General features: G+C 48.1%; 1 protein-coding gene across 1 annotated transcript in view; it reads right to left on the minus strand.

Moving 5' to 3' along the window:
* LOC146788818 (exocyst complex component 1-like) overlaps positions 1-23289 on the minus strand; it is a 1992459-nt gene that overhangs the window by 100488 nt on the left and 1868682 nt on the right. The gene's annotated exons all lie outside the window — the stretch shown is intronic.

Raw genomic sequence — 23289 nt, forward strand, 5'->3', positions numbered from 1 at the left:
ACCAATAATGCGAACATTGTTCCTCCGGGCCCGACCCTCGGAATCCTCCAGTCGCCGGTCCATCAGGGCGCTCGCTTGGCCAAGCCGGCGCACCTCCTTCTGGAGGGCCACCACGTCCGTAGTGAGGCTCGTTGTGGTGTGGGCCAGGGAGTCAACTCGGTCGTTCGTTTTTGACAAGTCTGCCCTCACAAGGCCCACATCCACCAGGACCGAGTCAATTTTTTGCGCCAAGGTATCGAAACGCTGGTCCACTGAGGCCTTCATCTCTGCGATGGCGCCCATGACGTCCCGGAGGGTCAGATCCACCGGTTGGGCAGGCGCCTCCGTCGGGCCCACCAGGGATGACCGCGATGTCTCCGGAGAACCCTTCTGGAGCGTATAGCGATCCATACTATTGGCCTGGTGCGCCGTGCCACGGCGGGTTGTCTTCATCTTCGCCCGGTCGCCATCTTGTCTGGTGGACATGCTGGCCCTTCTACCGTCGTGCCAAGATCTCCAAACGGGCCGCCACACCAAGTCACGGGTGCCAGGGGGGGGGCAGGGGCGACCACCGAACCGCGGGTCAACCCACCGCCGGCGGGTCAGCCGGGCACCTGGACAAGGCAACACCACCGCACCCCGCTCCGCAGCCCGACCCCGCCAGAGGCAAGGAGGGCGCAAAAGCGAAAGTGAAAGTGCGGGGTACGCAAGTCGCCCAGCCCCGCTCGCCGCTGTTATTCACTTCGTCCCCGGATCGCCCCACTACTCCAATCCGGGGGGCCGGCGAGGAGAAGGCCGCAACCTTCAATCGATGCTCCCACCGGTGTTCGGGGTCCGATTCGAGCCCAAAAAACGGGTGGCGCCTCAGCTCGGGTTCACCGACACAGTCCCCTCAACAAGGACAGGATATCGCCAGGATTAATTCAGGAGGTCGCGGAGGTCCTCGGGAGCCTCGCACCTACGCGGCCATCTTGGTTGCGCGCTAGGCTCCTCCTACTGAGTTATTCTTAATAGACTTTACCGCATAAAAATAGTACCGGTAATGAAATATTTACCACATAAATTGGCGCCCGAACAGGGACACTTTCTCATCTCACGCGCCGGCGGTGCGTTGCAGGCCCGGTCTCCTGCCACAGCTGAACGGACAAAAACGCGTACCTGCAGGATTTCCTGTATCTCCCTCCGGCCAAGCGGGGACGACTGAGGCTGCGATCAACACCCAGACGAGGCGGTGAGAAGTGCGAAGTATCCCGACCAGAGCCTAGCTGAGAGAGCAAGATCCGAGGTATACAGAGGCCCACCAGGTTCCGAAGTTCCGAGTCCAGTCGAGTCGAGTCCAGTCCGGTCCAGTTTCAGTTCCGTTCCGAGGCCTTCCGTTCCGAGCTACCCGGTGAGTACCATTACCGGGGAGGCATTTAACGTGCACATAGTCTGTGCCGGTCAAGACGGGTTTGGGTACACAAATCCGGTCTGCACTGTTTTAGCAGTGTATCTGTACTGTTTAGCAGTATATATAGTATGTCTTGCATATAAATAAGTACTATCTAGTGTCAGTATTATGTCAGTAACTAGTTTTCTATTAGTTATCATTGTTCGTAAAACTTTTAAGTGTTAAATGTTTTAAATACGTTCTATATATTGTGGTGTGAATGACTGTTCATTATTGTGTTTTCTTGTATAAAGTGTGTTCTAGTAATAAGGTCTAAAAATGCCGCTCTTTTCGAAACTAAGACAGATCAAAACTAGAAAAGGTGTACTCGAAGAAGCTGTTCCCATCCCACCTAGGGACACTCCAGGGTACTTTATGTATCATAAGCATGGCCTAGATGCCGTATTATTTCTTGATTTATGGGTGGACTACACCAAAGAATTACCAGAGAGTCAGAGATGGCCCGCAGCGGGGACCTGGGATGCAGATTGCATCATGAGAGTAGAAGAAGAATTATGGAAAAAGAAAGCCAGACAATCACAGAAAGATGCCATTGAATTATGGCGTAAAGAATCATATAGACGTACAGAAAAAGTACTCAGACAGGAAGAGAAAGGTAGAGAGAATTCAAATAAAACCGGAGAAAATCTATTACTTGAGGAAGGTACCCAAGTAAAATCAGAACAAGTAGATAGACAAAGAAACACTCTTATGAATGGTATGTATCCTCTTCTGGCCGAAGGGTTACCTAAGGCTACCCCGGAAATACCAAAAGACTTAACTCCTCCATTGCTCCCGATAAAAACACATCCCAAAACAGCAAAGGACGTTTTCCTTTCCTCCTATTTAGATGACGCAGCTCCCGAGTATGCTAATGCCATACCACCCACACCGCTTGCCGATGGTGTTCAACACCAAGAGCATTCGTCTGTATCCCCGCAACTACAAACTCCCACACAAGTTCCAACAGGCCCGTCCGTTTCTACAGTTTTTCCCGCATCTACAATCTCTATCCTACGCCCAACGAATCCTTTCGTGCCTAGCACCTCAGATGGTGCTACAGGAGGTACGACAGACATGTTTGCCACACCGCCGCGAAATAAACAGACCCTTAGAGATTTAGCACTCCAACGCACACCCCAACTAGCGACATCCGACATGTTTAAAGAACAGCTTGTGGATTGTAGATACGACCCAGTACCAGGTAGACAGGATAAATTGCTCATATCATCACTACGTATAAGACGAGCTACATTATATTTAATGACGATACCAGGAATGGGTGAACACCTAGACGAAATATATCGTTTTGTCCAAACAGGGCGAGGTCCAGAAAGTATTAACGAAGCTATGGAATACCAGAAAGTGGATGTCCAAAGACAACTACTACGTTTTTTCATAAATTGTGTAATTAGGAATCAAGACAGGCCTGGGGCAGATCACGATACCATGCAAAGACTTGCCAAATGGGGTCAGAACATATCAGAAGAGAAACATGATAGACAGGCGTGTATAATCGCCATGTGTCGAAAGATCCGCAAGGAAGTAGAACGAATACATAAAGAAAGACGGGAAACAGACAGAGTAGAATCAGAAGAAGAGGAGGAGCAAGAATCAGAGCAATTAGAAACGATAGCTTATGTAGGTAGAGGAAGACCCCATAATAATACCAGAGGTTTTAACGACCCGATACGTCCAATACGTCCAGAATATAATAGACATTTTCCAAACCCTATGTTAAATACAAAATCCCCTGAACACCTATTCCAAGCCGCTGATAAATTACTCCGAGATCGAAGGGGATACCACATGCTCGATTCCATGGACGAACAAGAATTAGCCAGGTCAGCAGTACAATGGGCTGACAGTCCCGGCGAATACAATGATGATGTACTTGCACACACGTTTCTGAATCTTGACCCATACGAACAGCGTTTAGCTAGTATATACATGATTCAACACCTCCTTATATTATATAAAAGCCAACACTCCGATCCAGGACCCTTACCTGACATATTGACAGAACTACTCACGAATACATGGAGAGGGCCAGGTACTGATTTGATTAAGGAAATTCTAGAATCCCGAAACCAATATTTAAATTTCGTATGCCCAGAACACGTTCCAGTTCCCATCATGGGAAGAAAAATGTATCACATAGATAGACAGAACCCGTTACGCGAAGTGCACCCAATCAGAGGTGACGGTAATAATTTTACACGCGTGTTTGTGTACACGCCTATAACTAAACTGGAATTATTAGAAATGAAGAAAGTAGTACCCAGCCATGACAAGGACCCAGCAGGTTTCCACCGTGAAATAAAGGACATGTTACTCATGGGAGAGTATACCTACCCCGACATTATGAAAATATTAAAAGTCCTATTACCCGCCGGTGTTTATGAGAAACTCAAAGAAAAGGAATGGGAGGTGGGAGACCAAAAGATAGATTGGACAGCATTGGAAAACGAAGAAAGGGCCCGAGCTGCAGGAGCAGGGCTTGGGGAAAAGACTACAGCACTAGCAGGATTACTAATACAGGTACTGCCACGTTTATTAACTACGAAAAAGGAAGACTGGGGTGCAATCTCAGCCTGTAAACAAAAGCCAGATGAAGACACTAGTGATTTCTATTCCCGATTTGAAAAATGTTTTAGTATAAATAGTGGCATAAAAGCCAGTAGTGAGTCATATCCACATCTGTTTGTGACAAAATTAGTTGAGAATTCTCTGCTGCAAGTCAAGAATAGAGTATTGAAATTCGAAAGTACCTGGCAAGGTAATACCCCATCACAGATGTTACAGATGTTACAATATCACCACAATAGAATTAGAGAAGAACAAGAACACGAACAAAGACGTATGAAAGATACAAAAATGAAAATGCTTGTTGCACAGTCAGTTCCAGCCGATGGTCATCAAAGGGGTGATTCCGCAGGTCCTGCGAAAGGGACATGCAACTATTGTAAACAACAAGGTCATTATATACACGATTGTCCAGTCCTGAAACATAATATTGCCACAGGTAGAACGCAGGAAAGACCACGCCCACCTAGACAGGATCAGAATCAACAACAAATCCCTCAGCATGCACAACCTAGGTTAGCTCCGCAACAACTAGCTCCGCAACAGGCGGCTCCACAACAGATCGTAGCATCACCACAAGCGCAGCCTATTGCTGCAACACAAGCAACAACACAACAGATGTATCAGTATGCACAAACAGATTATCCCGATTATCAGCGATACTCATGAAATAACCTAGAGAGGGAAGTTGGCTTACCCCTTATAGAGGTTCCTGTAGACCAAGAGGGACCTTATGTACATAGTGAACTATTAGGGGAAGACAGAAAGTTTTTACTTGATACAGGGGCAAGCAGAACAACTATAAGACGCAGTGAAGTTCCAGGGGCACCCCTCTCAGGCTCACAGAATATTTCCCTTGGATTCTCAGGAAAACCTATAATTAATGACGTAACACAACCTCTTCCACTTACGGTCGGTCCATTGACATGTACTACAGATTTATTGCTTACTAAATCATGTCCAGAAAACTTGTTAGGCATAAAAACATTGAAAGCCCTAGGAGCCATAATATGTTGTTCCCCGGAAGGAGTACGACTATTTTTACGTGACTTTAAAGGTCACTACGTGTCCAGAGACATGGATCACCGACTGCAGAATTTACCTACACATTTATGGGCACAAGGCCCCACTGATGTTGGTTGCATGAACATTACACCATATCGAGTCACACTGAAAACAGGAATAGTACTACCACGAATGCGACAATACAAGTTACCACCAGATGCTGTTGTGGCTTTACTGCAAATCATTGACGAGCTCATTGCACAAGGAGTGGTTGTCGAAACCGACTCCAATGTATGTAATTCCCCGATAATTCCGATTCTTAAAAGAACGGATCCAAAAGCACCACCAGTATATCGATTAGTTATTGATCTGCGCGAATTAAATAAATGTATTGTACCACAATACCCTGTGGTCCCAGATATCTCTTCATTACTAACAGCTATTGATTCAGAAGCAACGTTCTTCACTGTAATTGATCTCAAGAATGCTTTCTTTAGTGTCCCAATAGATCCGGAAAGTCAATATCTGTTCGGATTCAGTTTAAATGGACGAAGTTTTAAATTCACACGCGCACCTCAAGGATTTACAGAAAGCCCCAGCATCTATAGCCAAGCACTGAAACGAGAACTTGACAGTATCCACATGCCAGTTAACACTGCCTTGCTTCAATATGTCGATGATCTGCTGATCACCGCCCGAAGCGAACCTGAATGTGAGACAGCGTCACTGACGGTTTTGAAATTTCTGGCCGACAAGGGGCACAAGGTGTCCCCTTCTAAGCTGCAATTCTGTGTCCAGCGAGTTGTTTACCTTGGGCACTCGCTGTCCAAGGAGGGAAGGCAGCTTACACCCGACCGCATCCAGTTAATTGCTAACATGCCTCCACCCAAGACACAAAAGGAGGTGCGGGCTTTTATAGGCCTCACTTCATACTGTAGGCAGTGGATCCCTCAATATGCATTTCTAGCAAAACCACTCATCCAGTTGACAACACAGGAGGCAGCCACATCGACTGTCCTTCCTTGGACTCAAGAACATACACACGCCTTTGAAAGCTTAAAGAAAGCTTTATGCCAAGCACCTGTTTTAGCAACACCATGTTACAGTAAACAGTTTACACTTTTTGTTACAGAACGCGAAGGTACTGCCTTATCAGTACTCACTCAGGAACAAGCAGGATCACACAAACCATGTGCTTATTTCTCTAGTACATTAGATCCAGTAGCTCAGGCACTCCCTGCGTGCCTGAAATCGGTGGCAGCAACAGCTTTAGCAATCAGACAAAGCGATGCCATAGTGTTAGGACACCAATTGACAGTACAAGTACCACACGCAGTAGAGGTTCTTTTGAACCGCACACAAACACAACACTTGACTATAGCGAGACTCACCGGTTACGAATTAACATTGTTTCAGCCACATATAGAAATCAGACGTTGTAATACGTTAAATCCTGCCACACTGTTACCAGTAGGCGGAACAGATCCATTGGCACATGATTGTGTCGAAGTCATTACTATCACGACGAAACCCAGACAAGACTTGACAGATATCCCTTTGTCAGATCCAGACTTGACATTGTATGTAGATGGGTCATGTATGAGAACAAGTACAGGAGAATTAGTGGCCGCCTACGCAGTCACAACAGACACTGAAGTCATTGAAACAAACTGTATTAACACTTTGTCAGCTCAAGCAGCAGAGCTCATCGCTCTGACACAAGCCTGTACTCAAGCCATAAATAAGAAAGTCAACATATACACCGATTCACGTTATGCATTCGGAGTCGTCCATGACTTCGGCGTACTGTGGCGAGAGAGAGGTTACTTAACTTCTCACGGTGCCCACATCCAACACGGACCCCTCATTCAAGCCCTATTAGACGCGATTCATCTACCTACTGCAATATCGATTATGAAATGCAAAGCCCACACAAAGGTTACCGATATCATTTCTCAGGGTAATGACCTAGCTGACAGAACAGCTAAACAGACTGCTCAGAATCAGACTCACACAACTGACACGACAAAGACAATAGTTCCGACACCAACACATTGCATGACAGTTAAGGATCCCGCCCTTGATGTAATTGACATACAGACACATGCTACACCAGAAGAAATAAAGAAATGGACTGAATTAGGAGGGATCCAAACGGATCAAGGATGGATGACGAAGGAAAAATCTATATGGTTTCTTCCCGACTCAATGGTTCAAGTCATCATTAACACTATACATAGTCCAGCGCACCTAGGAGAAAAAGCTATGCTAGACAGCATTCAACACATTTGGTTCAACAAACACTTGCGAGCAGCAGCTAAACAAAAAGTTCGTACCTGTATGATATGTTGTCAGTTTAATCCAGGTAAAAGCATCCCCGTAGAGCAGGGTGGATTTCAACCTCCCGATCATGCTTTTGAAGTCCTCCAGATGGATTATATCCAGATGGAACGATGTCGAGGATTCAAATATGTTCTCGTAGTTGTCTGTGCTCTTTCCCGTTGGACAGAAGCCTACCCGGTTTCAGATTACACTGCCCCGACTACTGCCAAACAGTTAGTTCGAGAATTCTTCCCACGGTACGGTTTACCACGTGTTGTCTACTCAGATAATGGCCAGCCGTTCTCATCCGAACTAATGAAACACGTTTCCCTTCTGTTAGGCTACCAATGGAAATTCCACTGTGTCCGACATCCCGAGGCGGCAGGTCTCGTGGAACGCCATAATCAAACTCTGAAAATTAGATTGTCCAAAATATGTAGAAAAAAAGGAGTCGATTGGATAGTAGCCTTACCAGTTGCGCTCTTTTACATGAGAATGGTAGCACATTCTCGGACAGGGCTATCCCCGTACGAGGTGATCTTCGGTAGACCACCAAATATGTGGGGGACGCCTATACCTCGCAAAATCACTGATGTTGACTGTAATATGCTGACAGATTACCTGGCTTCCTTGATGTCTGCACTACAATCTTGTCGTTCACAGGTAACCGCAGCTTTTCCCGATAATACTGAGGTGAAGCCCCATGACGTGGTTCCTGGTGACCTGGTTCTGGTCAGGAATTTTGACCGGAAGACCCAACTGGAGCCTAGGTGGAAGTCGCCAAAGTTGGTTCTACTGACTACAAGGACAGCCGTGAAGATCGAGGGACGGAAAGGGTGGTTGCACTCGAGTCATATCAAGAAATTTTATGGACTACCATCCAGTGTGAATACTCAACCCTGTATTCCCTCACAGACAGACTCAAAGCTCCCCTTGGTTGAGCAGTCAAAACCAGAACTTTACAAACTAAAATTGAGGTCTAGTAAGTCAGACAATTTGATTGTTTAAGTCCTCTCCAAGGTGAATCGGTTGAATTTGTCTCTGACATGTATCCTCTAGACCGGAATAGAGAAAGAAATCATCAGATGCAGCTTAAGAAGCATGCGTATTGTAAATCATTTCGTAGTCACTGCACAGAAACATTATTAATTCTGTTTTTTCTAAGTCTTCTGATCATCATTGTCAGCATACTATTGCACATGTATTACCCTATTCTTAAGCGTGCTTACAATGTAACTGCAGAACATTCTTTTAGCGAATTACCTCCGCATGAGTTGTCCTATAGATTTGCGCTGCGCAACAACACATTCATTAGTACGTTACATCATTCCCATCAAACCAGCAATGCCACAAATTGTTGGATATGTGGCCGACTCCCTCCCTATCAGAACTATAAGGGAGTTTTGCCCCTCTTTCCCTATCCGTTCACACACAATGGCTCCTGTGGAGCATGGTTTAGTTTGATTAATTCCCTAGATTCAAATTCCGCAGTTTATCAAGACAACTGGGTATGGGGAAACCTGAACTTAGTTTTGCTTAAAGTCTGCTACCCTAACAAGGAGGGACTTCCCAGAAGAACAGGAACTGATCTAGAAAATGAAGTATATGGATTAGGTAATTTTACACTTAACCTTATGATCCTGAACGTTGAATCTGAAGCTACACCAATCTTGCCCGCCATGTCAGTATTCCCAGTAAAAGGGGAATTATGTGTAAGAAAGAATGGTTCCATACACATGGGCCATAGTAAATGCACCACTGTAATAAAATTCAGTGATCAAGGCAAGTCTACATTTAGAGCTTCTCGCCATTCCTACTTTATATGTGGCCAGACCGCATATATACGTCTACCTCTAGATTGGAATGGTACCTGTTACATAGCATTCCTTCTACCACCTGTTTTCCTAGCTCCTCCTGATTATCATAGAAATACCCATTTAGTACACAATAGACAACAGAGAGATCTCCCAATTGTCGATTACACTGAAACAGCATGGGAAAAATACACAGATTTCAATAAAGGTTTCTTTCCCTATATAGGTACAGTCACTAATAGTAAGCTGATACGTAGATTAACCAGAACCCTTGAAGCAGTAGTGAACGAAACTATTTCCGCCTTAGGCAATTTAACAGAAGAGCAGTCTGCTATGCGGATTGTTGTGCTTCAAAATCGTCTTGTCCTTGACGTCATCCTGGCCGATAGGGGCGGAGCTTGTAGGGTCATCGGATCAAGTTGCTGCATTTTCATACCAGAAAATTCGCCGTCAGTATATAAAGCCATAACTCGCCTTCATAAGATTGTAAGCCAGATACACCAGAGTCCAGGCACCTGGACTTGGTCCGGTTGGTTCTGGGGCGTGTTGTCAGCCTGGGGATGGAGAATCCTATCCTTCCTAGGTATTGGCTTTCTCATACTATTCAGTTGCTGCTTATGTCTACAATGTGGGCCAGCGATTTGTGGTCTGTGTGCCACCTCGTGTATCCCACATCCAAGTTTTCGTTCAAGATCCCGGAAGAAGAAAGAAGAACAAATGATGCTATATGACCAGATCGATGGATTGATGAAGATCGATATCTCCTGAGGGTCCGTAGGGGACAAGGAGGGAATGAGGAAATATGAATTTTGTGATCAGTTATGTCCCCTATCGTAGACCCCAACGGCTCCATGTACATGCTATAAGTACATGTATGTTCCCTCCTGCTCCAGTTTTGAAGACGCAAATATATGTGCGTCCACCGTCAACATGTCCTCTTTCAGATTCGCCATGAATGGGTCAGATATTCCATTCCTAAGTATGAAAGGCCACCGACTTTATGTGGTTCACTTTCCACATTTTACAGATTCAGGCGAGTAGGCCCCGAATTCTGTCATCAAGCCTTTTCCTGCCTTCTGCCTCTGAAAGCTCCAGTCTGAGCCTGCATCTGTATCCATGAACTTTGTCCTACTCCCTGCGCGGCTAACGGTGCCTGATCCAGCCTGTCGCCTGCCAAAAACTGTATTTCACCTTCAAGATTATCTACTCCGCTCCTCATCCGATGCATTCCTGTCTAGTAGTTTAGGTAAACATTCCTCCAGCTACCGTGCAAAGGGCCAGGCCTCGCTGTCCTCATGCAAATAATTCATAGCTCCGTTACCATGGAATATTCCTACCCCCTCGCATCTAGTGTAGACACTTAGACGCTTGTACACGCACTAACAGTCAGTATAGAATAGATTCTATCCTAGAGACCTCTCCTTTTGGATAACACAGTTCTTTAAACATAGGATATTAGATATGATTTGGGATTAGGTTGACATGACCCCAGACTTCTGTCTCCACATGTAGAGCTAAATGTCAAGTCCCCTTCACCCTCTAGTTGCACGTCAATCACACGTCATGCGGCTGCGCTCGCATCTCTGTCAAATATTTCTGCTGACATTGCAAGATTCTCTTATGGATCCACCCACTTGTGACATCATGTATGATGACGTTTATTAAATTACGCCCATACATCCGCCTCTATTAGTTACGTATGCACCTTTTATCTGTACTATCAGCTGTTACGCCTCTTGCATCTGTTTCACTGTAATGTATTTTCTATAAAACTGCCTATCTGTCAATAATGTATGCCCTTCCTTCCTGAACTTTCGTGGTGATGGAATAGAAAGCCTACAATTCGAATTGTATTCCTTTGTATAGGAATAAAGCCTTTTTAAAACCTCTAATACCACGGATTCTGCCTCTTATATTTACTGAGTTATTCTTAATAGACTTTACCGCATAAAAATAGTACCGGTAATGAAATATTTACCACAGTACCCCAAAGTCAGTGGGCAGCTATCTTGTGGCTCTCCTTCTCTGAGAAAGGTAGAGACAAGCTCCTCACAGTTAGTGATGAGGATACTGACAATTACACTGTCCTGAAGAGTGCTCTAATTGATGGGTTTGGCCTAACCACTGAACAATACAGGTTGTTGTTCAGGGATACCCAGAAGACACAGACTCAGGACTGGACTGACTTTGTAGATTGTGCCACTAAGGCTCTGGAAGGCTGGCTAGTGGGAAGTAAGGTTAAGGACTATACAGGATTGTATAATTTGATCATGAGAGAACAAATCCTTAACAACTGTCAAAACCAGCCACTGCATCAACACCTGATTGATTCTGATCTGACTTCTCCCCAAGAATTGGGAAAGAAGGCAGATAGATGGGTCAGGACTAGAGTTAAGCAGAAAAACCAGAACCAGGGCGGTGATCAGAAAAAGGCAGACCAGAAGGGTAATGATCAGAAACAAAAAGACCAGAAGTCTTCACCAGGCCCCCAAAAGGCTCAGGGGGAGGGTGGTCCCAAAAAGGATAAAAAGAAAGATGGCCAAAAGAAACCATGGTGCAACTATTGTAAGTCCAACTCACATTGGTTTAGTGAGTGCACCAAAAAGGATAAGCCACCATTGCCCCTAAGGCAACTGTACCCCCTAGTTCAGCTGTAAGTGGTGGTTCCCAGCAAAAGGGTGTAGTAGGGTTAACCCTGGGAACTGAGGAGGATTCTGGCCTAGTCAGGATACCTACTCAGGCTGTTCTGATCTGTGATGGGGACATAGCTTTGTCCTCTACTGTAGGCCCCAGTAACCTGGGCAAGTACAGACAGACTCCTTTTATCAATGATAGGATGGCTCAGGCCTACAGGGACACTGGGGCTAGTGTCACAATGGTGACACCTGCCTGTGTGGACCCTGGACAGATCATACTAGGTGAGAACTACCTAGTGACCAACGCTAGCAATGCCACTACCTCCCATAGTGTGGCAATTGTTAACTTCTCCTGGGGAGGGGTAACTGGCCTCAAGAAAGATGTTGTTAGTTCAGACCTTCCTGTGGAGTGTTTACTGGGCAATGATCTTGAAACTTCAGTTTGGTCTGAAGTGGAGTATAGGACCCATGCAGAAATGCTGGGGATAGATGCACATGTCCTTGCTGTGACCAGGTCACAGGCCAAAAAGTGCACCACTGAACAAGTGCTGGATCCTGGAACTATGGACCAGTCACAAACCAAGAGAAAGAGCAGTAGGGTAAAGGCTGTGCCTTCCCCCCTGCCTCAGGCACTGGATCAGCCCTCACAGGAGGATGATTCTGAGAGCCCTGGAGGAACTGTCCTAGAAGAACTTGAACCTGATCAGGTTGAGTTTCTTGGGACAGGGGGACCTTCCAGGGCAGATCTGAGGCAGGCACAATTAGACTGCCCCTCTCTTGAACCCCTCAGACAGCAGGCTGCTGCTGAGGCTGCAGGGAATGCTCAAGGTACCCATAGAGTGTATTGGGATGAAGGGCTGCTGTATTCAGAGGCTAGAGACCCCAAGCCTGGTGCATCCAGGAGGTTGGTCATACCACTGAAGTTCAGAGGCTTCCTTTTTACCTTGGCCCATGATATTCCCCTTGCAGGACACTTAGGCCAGAACAAGACTTGGGACAGGCTTGTCCCTCACTTTCACTGGCCTCATATGTCAGAAGATACCAAGGAGTTTTGTCGCTCCTGTGTCACCTGCCAAGCCAGTGGCAAATGAGGTGGCACCACAAAGGTCCCCCTCATACCACTACCTGTAGTGGGGGTTCCCTTTGAGAGAGTGGGCATAGATATTGTAGGACCAATGGACCCACAAACAGCATCTGGGCACAGATTCATACTGGTGATAGTGGACCATGCCACCAGGTATCCAGGATGCTATTCCCCTGAGGACCACAACAGCTCCTGTTGTGGCAAGGGCCCTACTTGGAGTATTCTCCAGAGTGGGCTTTCCAAAGGAGGTCATTTCTGACAGAGGTGCCAACTTCATGTCAGGATATTTGACTGCAATGTGGAAGGAGTGTGGTGTGAACTACAAGTTCACCACACCCTATCACCCACAGTGCAATGGGCTTGTTGAGAGATTCAACAAGACCCTAAAGGGAATGATAAAAGGGTCACCAGACAAGCTTAGGCGAAGATGGGACATCCAGTCAGTCAACAATAGCTTTATTCGGTTAATAGTTAAAACCATCAAAGCATACACAAAATTCCATTTGCAAATAGTTACACTTAAAAATAATTTACAAAATAATTTCAGACAACACACAATTAACAATAATGCAAAAAAACAAATTTAAACAAAAAGTTGGCGAACAATCATTAAAAAGTAAGACAACCCAAAAATTATAAAACTATTTTACAGTTTCAAGAAAAAAGATCAAAAAGCCCAGTCTCAAACTATCAAGCAGACTAAAAAGTGGGTGAAGGATTCATAAGGTTACATTCGATTTCTGCTTCTAATAGCCCCGGTAAGATAACTAGCTACTCCGAAACAGACCAATGGAGAACCTAGCATTTGCAGATAGACCAATGCTGGCCTCACTTGCTCAAAATGGCAGTTCTTGAAAATAGGGCAAATACATTTCTTACGTTGCAAAATATAGTATTTACAGAAAAAGAGCATATGCAGCGTATTTTGTTCAGAGGCATTATCACAAGGACAAGGGCCCAAGGTGCCCTCTTTAAAGAAACCCTTCGGGTGAGCTAAAAGCCAAGGTAGCATGCCATGTTTAAACCTTGTCAACAGAAACAAATGACGTGGATTGTTTATATAAGTCAAGTATGGCTGAATCTCACTGCCCATACTTAACATGACAAATCTCCTAACAAATGGTTTGCACACTTCCTCGCCTTCCCTCAACAACCTTGCCCTACACATGAACTGGGATTTAAAAGCTTTTATCTCTAGTTTGGTCATCGGTCTTGGTCTATCAAATAACTCTGAATAGCCATCCTTTTACCCTGCCTTCTGTTTGCTTACAGAGAGGTCCCACAAAAGGGGGTTGGCTACAGCCCTTTTAAGCTTTTGTTTGGGCATCCTGTAAGAGGACCCCTATGTTTAGTAAGGGAAGGATGGGAGAGACCTCTCAGACAACCCAAACTTGATATAGTGGATTATGTACTTGGTCTCCGCTCCAGGATGGCAGAGTATATGAAGAAGGCTTCTAAAAACCTTGAGGCAAGCCAAAAACTCCAAAAAGCTTGGCATGGCCAAAAGTCTGTGCTGACGGTTTACCAGCCAGGGCAGAAAGTGGAGGTGTTGGAGCCAGTGGCCCCAGCAGCACTCCAAGACAAATGGTCTGGACCCCACACTATTGTTGAGAAAAAGGGAGAAGTCACCTACTTGGTGGACCTTGGGACTCCCAGAAGCCCTCACAGGGTGCTTCATGTCAACAGATTGAAGGCATATGTTAACAGGGCAGACATGGGCTTACTCATGGCTACAGATGAGGGGCAGGAGGAAGAGAGTGACCCTCTCCCAGACCTGTTGACTCAGAAACCTGATGATGGCTCAGTTGATGGTGTGGTCTTTTCTGACAGCCTCACTGTCCATCAGCAACAGGACTGCAGGCAAGTTCTGCAATCCTACAGACATATGTTCTCTCTGACCCCAAGTCAGACAAACTGGTGCACCCATGAGGTGGACACTGGTGACAGTCTGCCTGTGAAGAGTAAAATCTACAGGCAACCTGACCATGTCAGGGACTGCATAAAAGTTGAGGTACAAAAGATGTTGGAGCTGGGAGTCATTGAACCTTCAGAGAGCCCTTGGGCTAGTCCTGTAGTTCTTGTGCCAAAACCTCACACCCAAGATGGTAAGAGAGAGATGAGGTTTTGCGTGGACTACAGAGGTCTCAATGCTGTCACTAGGACAGATGCCCACCCAATACCTAGGGCAGATTAGCTCATTGACAGACTGGCAGCTGCTAAGTTTTTGAGCACATTTGACCTGACAGCAGGCTACTGGCAAATCAGACTAGCTGAGAATGCAAAGGCCAAAACTGCTTTCTCGACCCCAGGAGGACATTATCAATTTGTGGTAATGCCCTTTGGTTTGAAGAATGCACCTGCCACTTTCCAAAGGTTGGTGAATCAAGTCCTTACTGGGTTTGATGACTACTGTGCAGCTTATCTTGATGATATTGCTGTCTTTAGCTGCACCTGGGAGGATCACCTGGTCCACCTGAGGAATGTTTTAGAGGCCCTGCAAAAGGCAGGCCTCACTATCAAGGCCACTAAGTGCCAGATAGGGCAGAGCAAGGTTGTATACCTGGGCCACCTAGTTGGTGGGGGTCAGGTTCAACCACTGGAGAGCAAGATCCAGACCATAAAGGACTGGACTCCTCCAACTACCCAGACTCAGGTCAGAGCTTTCTTGGGCCTGACTGGGTACTACAGAAAGTTTGTTAAGAACTATGAGTCCATTGTGACACCACTTAATGACTTGACCTCCAAGAAAATGCCAAAGAAAGTTCAGTGGACAGTAAGCTGTCAAAAAGCATTTGATGACCTGAAGCAGGCCATGTGCAGTGCACCTATTCTGAAAAATCCAGACTACTCCAAAGAGTTTATTGTCCAGACAGATGCTTCTGAGTTGGGTGTGGGAGCTGTTCTTTCACAACTTAATATAGATGGTCAAGACCAGCCCATTGCTTTTATAAGTAGAAGACTGACCCCTAGAGAGAAACGTTGGTCAGCTATTGAGAGGGAGGCCTTTGCTGTGGTTTGGGCCCTGAAGAAGCTGAGGCCATACTTGTTTGGCACTCACTTTAAGATTCAGACAGACCATAAGCCCCTCTTGTGGCTAAATCAGATGAAGGGTGAAAATCCCAAACTTCTTAGGTGGTCCATTTCCCTACAGGGGATGGACTTCACAGTGGAACATAGACCGGGGACTGACCATGCCAATGCAGATGGACTCTCCAGATATTTCCACTTAGAACATGAAGACTCAACTGTTCAAGGTTAGTTTAATGTCCCTAAGTTTTTTTTGGGGGGGGGGTGTAGGAGAGCAGGGTCTGCTTTCTATGTTCACCCCCAGTTTTTGCTTTTGCTTTACTAGTTTTCGACTTAGATGTGGCTGTGGGCCTGCTAATCAGACCCACAGCCCTGCTGTTTTCTCTCTAAATTAATACTATGTACTTTAGGTGCATAACCCATTTGGATAGGATCACCTTATTGGCCCCTGTATAGTGTACCTTAGGTACCCAGGGCATAGGTGTACCCTAGGCCTACCAGGGGCTGCAGCATGTATTATGCCACCCCTGGCCTGGCCTTCCATTATGACACAACTGGCTGATCACTCAGCTGGGGCAAGGTCGTGTAATCACCCCTTGCTTAGGTGTAGTATTCCTATACCTACCTTATATATAGACACATGTGTACCTATCAGTCACTCCTATGGCAGGCCTTAACAATCCTGGAGGCAGAGTGCTTGGTAACATGTGAGATAGTGCTGTAGCATGAGCTGAGCCTGTCTGCAGCTTTCGGAACCATGTCCTTATAGCTGTTCTATGATATAGCCTACCATATACTCTTAAAGTGCCTTATAATCTTAAACGGTTATGGTAACTATGGTTTGGCTTTATCAAAACATGTCGTGTAAGGTGTCTAACACTTTGGAATAATACCCCCATCCTATTTCTGGTGATGAGGATATTATCCCTCCCTTCTAGAGGGAGAAGACATGTTGAAACCTACTTACCCGGTTAAAGTTAACCAGAGCCCCAGCATCACAAAATGGATGCTGCTGCCACGACACAAGTCTGACCTCCTGCTGCTGGGAGTGGTCCCGGCACAGGAGGCTTGGACAATAGGTTTCCTGCCTTGGGAGTTGCGAGCACCACCCCAGATAGGCCTTAGTGTATTGGGGCAGGGAGGGATGAAAGAAACGAGACACTGCCTGGGGCACACAAGGTGTCCCATGCATAGTCCAGTTCAAACCGGTGCTGGGGCACTCCAGCCCCAGTCCTGGCACGAAACTGGACAAAGGGAAGGGGGTGTAACCACCCCCCTCCCAGGTCCCACCCATAAGGCATGACCTAGCAGGCAACCCAGCCCCCCAGATTAGTATAAGTGTGGTAGCTGGGCCCCAGGAGATTAGATTATCCTGAACCTGCAACTTGAACAGAAACTCTGGACCTTCGACATTCGACGAAAGAAGAAGACTGAAGAATCTCCCTTGTGGCCAAGGAGTGGCTACCCTGTGCAAACAGGCACCATCAAGAGACTTACCCTTTGCTTTGCTGAAGTTCTACGAGGGACCGACTGCAGAGCCCGACCAGAGCCTTGACTTCCAGACTTCTCCGACCCTGACCCACATCCACAGCCGAGCTGAGATCCGTGGAGGCGACGAGAGACGTGGGACCGGCTACCTGGGAAAAGTGGCGAGTATCTTCCAGCGCAGCTTCTGAGGCACCCTCGAAGTTGTGCACCGGGGATTGAGAAGCCCCAACCCCACGCACCATCTGCACCGAAGATCAGCCCCCCACACTCCATGAGTCCTGCGTGAGGCCCTTCTGCATTTTCCTGTTTGCGCGTCTGTCCGGTTGCTTGCTCGTTGGCTAGCGGCCTTTGCGACGACACACCTTTTAATTTCCACTGCTGGTTTGGCTCCTCCAGACTGGCTCCTGCTCCTCTGCAAAAGAGAAGCACCCCAGACCTTCCTGGTCTGCACCAGAAGCAAGTCCTCCATTCTTCGTGGGTTCCGCTTGCCAAGGCTTGGTGAGTCCTGGTTCGACTTCGACGCCGCCGACAGCACGAGCCTTCGTGGGACAGCTCGCCTCCTGGTCCTGGTCGTCCTCGACGTCTCCTGGTACCCGTGGCTGCTGCGACAAGCTTCACCTCTTCACCTGTATCTTCACAACATCGCCTGGTTCCTTCCTGGTTCCACGTGGTCACTGGCTAGTGACCCAGACTCTGTCCCTTCTGCTTGCAGGTATTCTTCCTTCTTGATCCCGGCCTTGGGATCCACCGGACACTCTTCACTGACTGCCTGTCAGCAACTTTCCTTCAGGCATCCATAGAAGTCCACGACGAAACCCGACGCAAGTTCACACCTATGCACCCGCAGCCCGTGGGCTAGGTAACTTAGGTACTTCGGTGCTCACAAGGGTACTGACTATCCTAGGGGCTAGTTTCCGAGTCTCGACTTTCTAGCTATACCCGAAGTGTCCTAAAACTGCTTACTTCTAACTGCTAGTGATTCTATCGACTTTTACGCATTACGCGTGAGTGTTTCCACTCTGCACCTGAATCCCGTGGGCCTCCCACTTCCTAACTGTTGGTAGGGTAGTGTAGCCCCAGCGATTCCCTAGGCCTAGGCCTATTCTATTTCCGTAACAGTGGTCCTTATACCACTTCTTTAGTATATGGTTTGCGTGGCCCCTAGGGCCTAACTGTATTGCTTACCTGTGTGACTTAATGTATGCTTGAATAAGACTGTGTTGTACTTACCTCGAATCTCATAAAGAGTGCTGAGGGTTTGACTAGAATAAATACACTTTATTTTATATATATATCTGTTGTGGTGTCCTTTCATTTGGTATTCAAGGGATTATATATGGTATCACAGCTGGCTTCACATGCCATTCAGAGTTTAGCCTAAGACTGCTCTTGTCCATGCTACCACTAGGATAGCTGGTCTATAAGGTTGACTTTACAACCAATCACCATAAGGGTTGTTTGGACTGATATAAGGTGTACACTAGAACAAGTGACATCATACATCAGGCCAACTTCTCACACTTACCTCGAATCTCATAAAGAGTGCTGAGGGTATTTTGACTAGAATAAATACATTCTATTTTTATATATATCTGTTGTGGTGTCCTTTCATTTGGTATTCAAGGGATTACATATGGTATAACAGCTGGCTTCACATGCCATACAGAGTTTAGCCTAAGACTGCTCTTGTCCATGCTACCACTAGGATAGCTGGTCTATAAGGCTGACTTTACAACCAATCACCATAAGGGTTGTTTGGACTGATACAGGGTGTACACTAGAATTAGTGACATCATATATCAGGCCAACTTCTCACATAGATACCCCACCAATACCAACCACGGTGGTGGGCCTGCGAACCAAGATCACACCAGAAAGTCCTGGAGAACAGAACGGCCAAAGACGCCATCTCTCCGGACTTGGCTGTCCAGGCAATAATGGTTGGCAAACGTGTGCAGCGAGGCACACGTTGCTGCCTGACAGAAGTCCTGCAAGGGGACTCCCCGGCCCAGGGCAGTTGTTGCCGCTTTGGCCCGAGTGGAATGGGCCCTCAGCCCTACAGGAGGTTCCTTTTTAGCCAAGGAGTAACAAACTTTGATACACAAAACGACCCACCGAGAGAATGGTCCGCTTGTGCACCGCCCGTCCCTTCTTAGCACCCACGTAACCAACAAAGAGCTGGTCATTCACCCGGAACTGCTTGGTGCGGTCCAAATAAAAGGACAGCGCCCGTTTTGGGGAGGCGGAAAGAAGGTGGGCAACGTAACAGACTGCCCGATGTGAAAGGCAGATACCACCTTAGGGAGAAAGGAAGGACGAGTCCTGAGAACAACTTTGTCCGGATGGACAGAAAGAAAGGGAGGTTTAGAAGAGAGAGCCTGGAGCTCACTCACCCTTCTAGCAGAGGTGATGGCTACCAGGAAAGCAGTCTTAAGCGTCAAGAGACGAAGGGGACAATTATGAAGTGGCTCAAAGGGAGCGCACATCAGAAACGTCAAGACCAGATTCAAATCCCACTGAGGCATTACAGGAGGAAACATGTGAGTAATGCCCTTAAGGAAGCGAGAAATAACAGGGGATTTGAAAAGAGAAGGCTGATCAGGAAGCCGCAAGAAAGCAGAAATAGCAGAAAGATAACCTTTTAGGGTGCCCAGAGCAGAGCCCTGCCTGGCCAAAGAAAGAAGAAAGAGGAGAACCTCAGAAAGAGGGGCGAAAAGGGGATCCACAGCCTTTGCTGTGCACCTTGCCACAAATTTGTTCCACCTGCAGGCGTATACCGATTTTGTGGAGGGACGCCTGGCTGCCAGAATCACATCACAGACTTCAGGAGGCAAGTCAAATGGGATCAACTGCCGCCGCTCAATCTCCACGCATGGAGGTGGAGGCTGGACATGTTCGGGTGGAGGACCGTCCCCTGCTGCTGCGACAAAAGGTCCTCCTGAAGAGGCAGTCGTATCGGGGGATCGATCGACATACTGAATAGCTCGAGATACCAGAATCTTCGTGCCCAATCCGGAGCCACCAAGATGACTTGGGCCCGGTCGCGCTTGATCTTCTTCAGCACTCTGGGCAGAAGTGGTATAGGCGGAAAGGCGTACAACAGACCGCAACTCCACTCGCGAGGAAAGGCGTCCCCGAGCGAGTGCCGCCTTGGAAACTCCAACGTGCAGAACTGCTGACATTGCGCGTTCTCTTCGGTGGCAAATAGATCTAACCAAGGCTCTCCCCACAGCCGAAAGAGGACTTGCGCCACGTCCGAGTTTAGACGCCATTCGTGATCCATCATGCACCGGCGGCTGAGTTCGTCTGCTCTGGCGTTCAGAGAACCCGCCAGATGTTGAACAACCAGGGTGATGCCCTGATGTTCCAGCCATGTACAGAGGCGCAGAGCCTCCTGACAAAGGGTCCACGACCCCACCCCGCCCTGTTTGTTGCAATACCACATGGCGGCGGTGTTGTCCGTGAACACCTGCACTACACTTCCCCGGACAGAGGGAAGGAATGCCTTCAGTGCAAGCCGGATCGCCCGCAGCTCCAGAAGGTTGATATGGAGCCGGGACTCTGCCGGAGATCAGGGGCCTCTGATCTCCGCCTCTCCCATGTGGCCTCCCCATCCTAGGAGAGACGCATCCGTCACCACTACGTGCTCCGGTTGGGGTAGGGAGAGGGATCTGCCACTGACCCAATCGCGATCCGTGAGCCACCACTGCAACTGACTCGCAGTGCCCTCCGAGATCAGGACGTGGTCGGACAGGTTGCCCCGATGCTGGGCCCACTGAAACTTCAGGTCCCACTGCAGAGCCCGCATTCGCCACCTGGCGTGATGCACTAACAGGATGCAGGAGGCCATCAGACCCAAAAGCCGCAGCACCAACCTGACTGAAACCCGGGATAGAGGCCGAAAGATGGGAATCAGAGCCTGAATATCCCGGACCCGCTGTTCCGGTGGATAAGCCCGGAACTGCGTCGAGTCCAGAACCGCTCCGATGAAGAGGAGCGTCTGGGAGGGACTCAGATGCGACTTCGGCACGTTGATGGAGAACCCCAGCGAATGCAGGAGGTCGGTCGTAGTCTGGAGGTGGGAGACGACTGCCTGGGGCGAGCCCGCCTTCAACAACCAGTCGTCGAGATAGGGGAAGGCTGGAACCCCCAATCTGCGCAGATGAGCTGCGACCACCGCCATCACTTTCGTGAACACCCGAGGGGCACTGGTGAGGCCGAAGGGGAGCACGGTAAACTGAAAATGCTCCTGGCCCACCGTGAACCGCAGGTAACGCCGGTGGGCCAGCAGGACAGGGATGTGGTAATAAGCGTCCTGCAAGTCCAACGCTATCATCCAGTCTCCAGGGTCTAGGGCAGCCAGAACCTGAGCTAGGGTGAGCATCTTGAACCTCTCCTTCTGGAGGAAGGCGTTGACGCTCCTGAGGTCCAAGATAGGACGTAGGCCCCCTTTGCCCTTCTTGGGAACCAGAAAGTAGTGGGAATAACAACCACGACCTACTTCTGGACCAGGAACGCGCTCGATGGCCCCCTTGGCCAAGAGGGCCATAACTTCCTCCAGTAGAAGATTCAAGTGATCCCCCGACATGCAGTGGTACTGCGGTTGCATGGCTGGAGGGGTCCCCTCGAAGGGGAGGGAGTAGCTCCTTCGGACGATTTGCAGCACCCACCTGTCCGACGTGATGGAACGCCAGTGGAGCAGGGGATGGCGAACTCTGCCTCCCACTGGCGTGGAATGGGCCTGAAAGCACGGACTAGGAGGGCTTTGAGACGGATGCTGCCGGGGTAGATGTGGACTGACTGGCACGTTGTCCCCCAGGACCGCCTCGGCGGAATCCACGTCCGCGTGGAGGTTGGTTCTGCGGCCTGTGGCTAGGCAGACGTGAGGGGGCACCCCTTCCTTGGCCACGAAAGGGGCGAAAAGCGGAAGTTTGCGGGCGCGGGCCGAGAGGCCCAAGGACTTGGCCGTAGCCCGGGAGTCCTTAAAGCGCTCCAGCGCACTATCCGCCTTGTCGCCAAAGAGGCGACTGCCATCGAAGGGCATGTCCATGAGGGTGCTCTGGACATTCCGTGAGAAACTCGTGGACCACAGCCAGGCGTGGCGGCGGAGCGCCACTGTGGTCGACATTGCCCTACCCAGCGAGTCCGTAGTGTCCAGTCCACATCTGATAGCGTGCCGCGCTGCATCGCGCCCGCCGGCAAGAGCCTGGGCGAGCCGTGTCCGGGCCTCCTCCAGACACTGGGGCAGCACGTCCTCCACCGTATCCCACAGGGAGTGGGAGTAACGGTCCAAGAGACAAGCGGTATGGGCTCAATGAGGATGGTGATTCACCTTTGAGTTTGGTAACCTGCCAAGACTCGCTCCCACTGGTATTTGAGGAGGCAGATGTAGAAAAGGCAATCATAGAGACATCTAATAATAAAGCACCTGGCCCGGATTGTGTGCCGGCGGATCTTTATAAATGTGATCCCATATTTTGGGCAAGGATATTAACCAATGTCTATAATGCCTCTGGTACCCAGGGATTTCCTGCATCATGGGCCCTATCAACAATTATCCCAGTTTTTAAAAAGTCGTTTTGGCCAAAATCACGGACTGGGTGATTGAAAATGAGGTCTTTTCTAACCTCCAATATGGATTTAGACAGGGTAGAAGTACTCTGGATCAGTGTCTGTATCTACATCTCATAATAAGCAAATATACGATAGCTAAAGATGGTTCTTTATACATGGGTTTTATGGACCTTTCTTCAGCGTTCGATCTGGTTAACAGGTCGAAGATGTGGACTATTATGCTAAATATGGGCATTGATCCTTCTTTAGTTTATTTTTTGGCTGATTTGCATCTGGATATTTCTGCAACAGTAAGGGATACGCAGGATGGCAAATGTACAAGGCATTTTAAGTTAGGGAGGGGCG

The sequence above is a fragment of the Triturus cristatus genome, chromosome 10 (assembly GCF_964204655.1).
Source record: "Triturus cristatus chromosome 10, aTriCri1.1, whole genome shotgun sequence".
In the NCBI taxonomy this organism is placed as follows: Eukaryota; Metazoa; Chordata; class Amphibia; order Caudata; family Salamandridae; genus Triturus; species Triturus cristatus.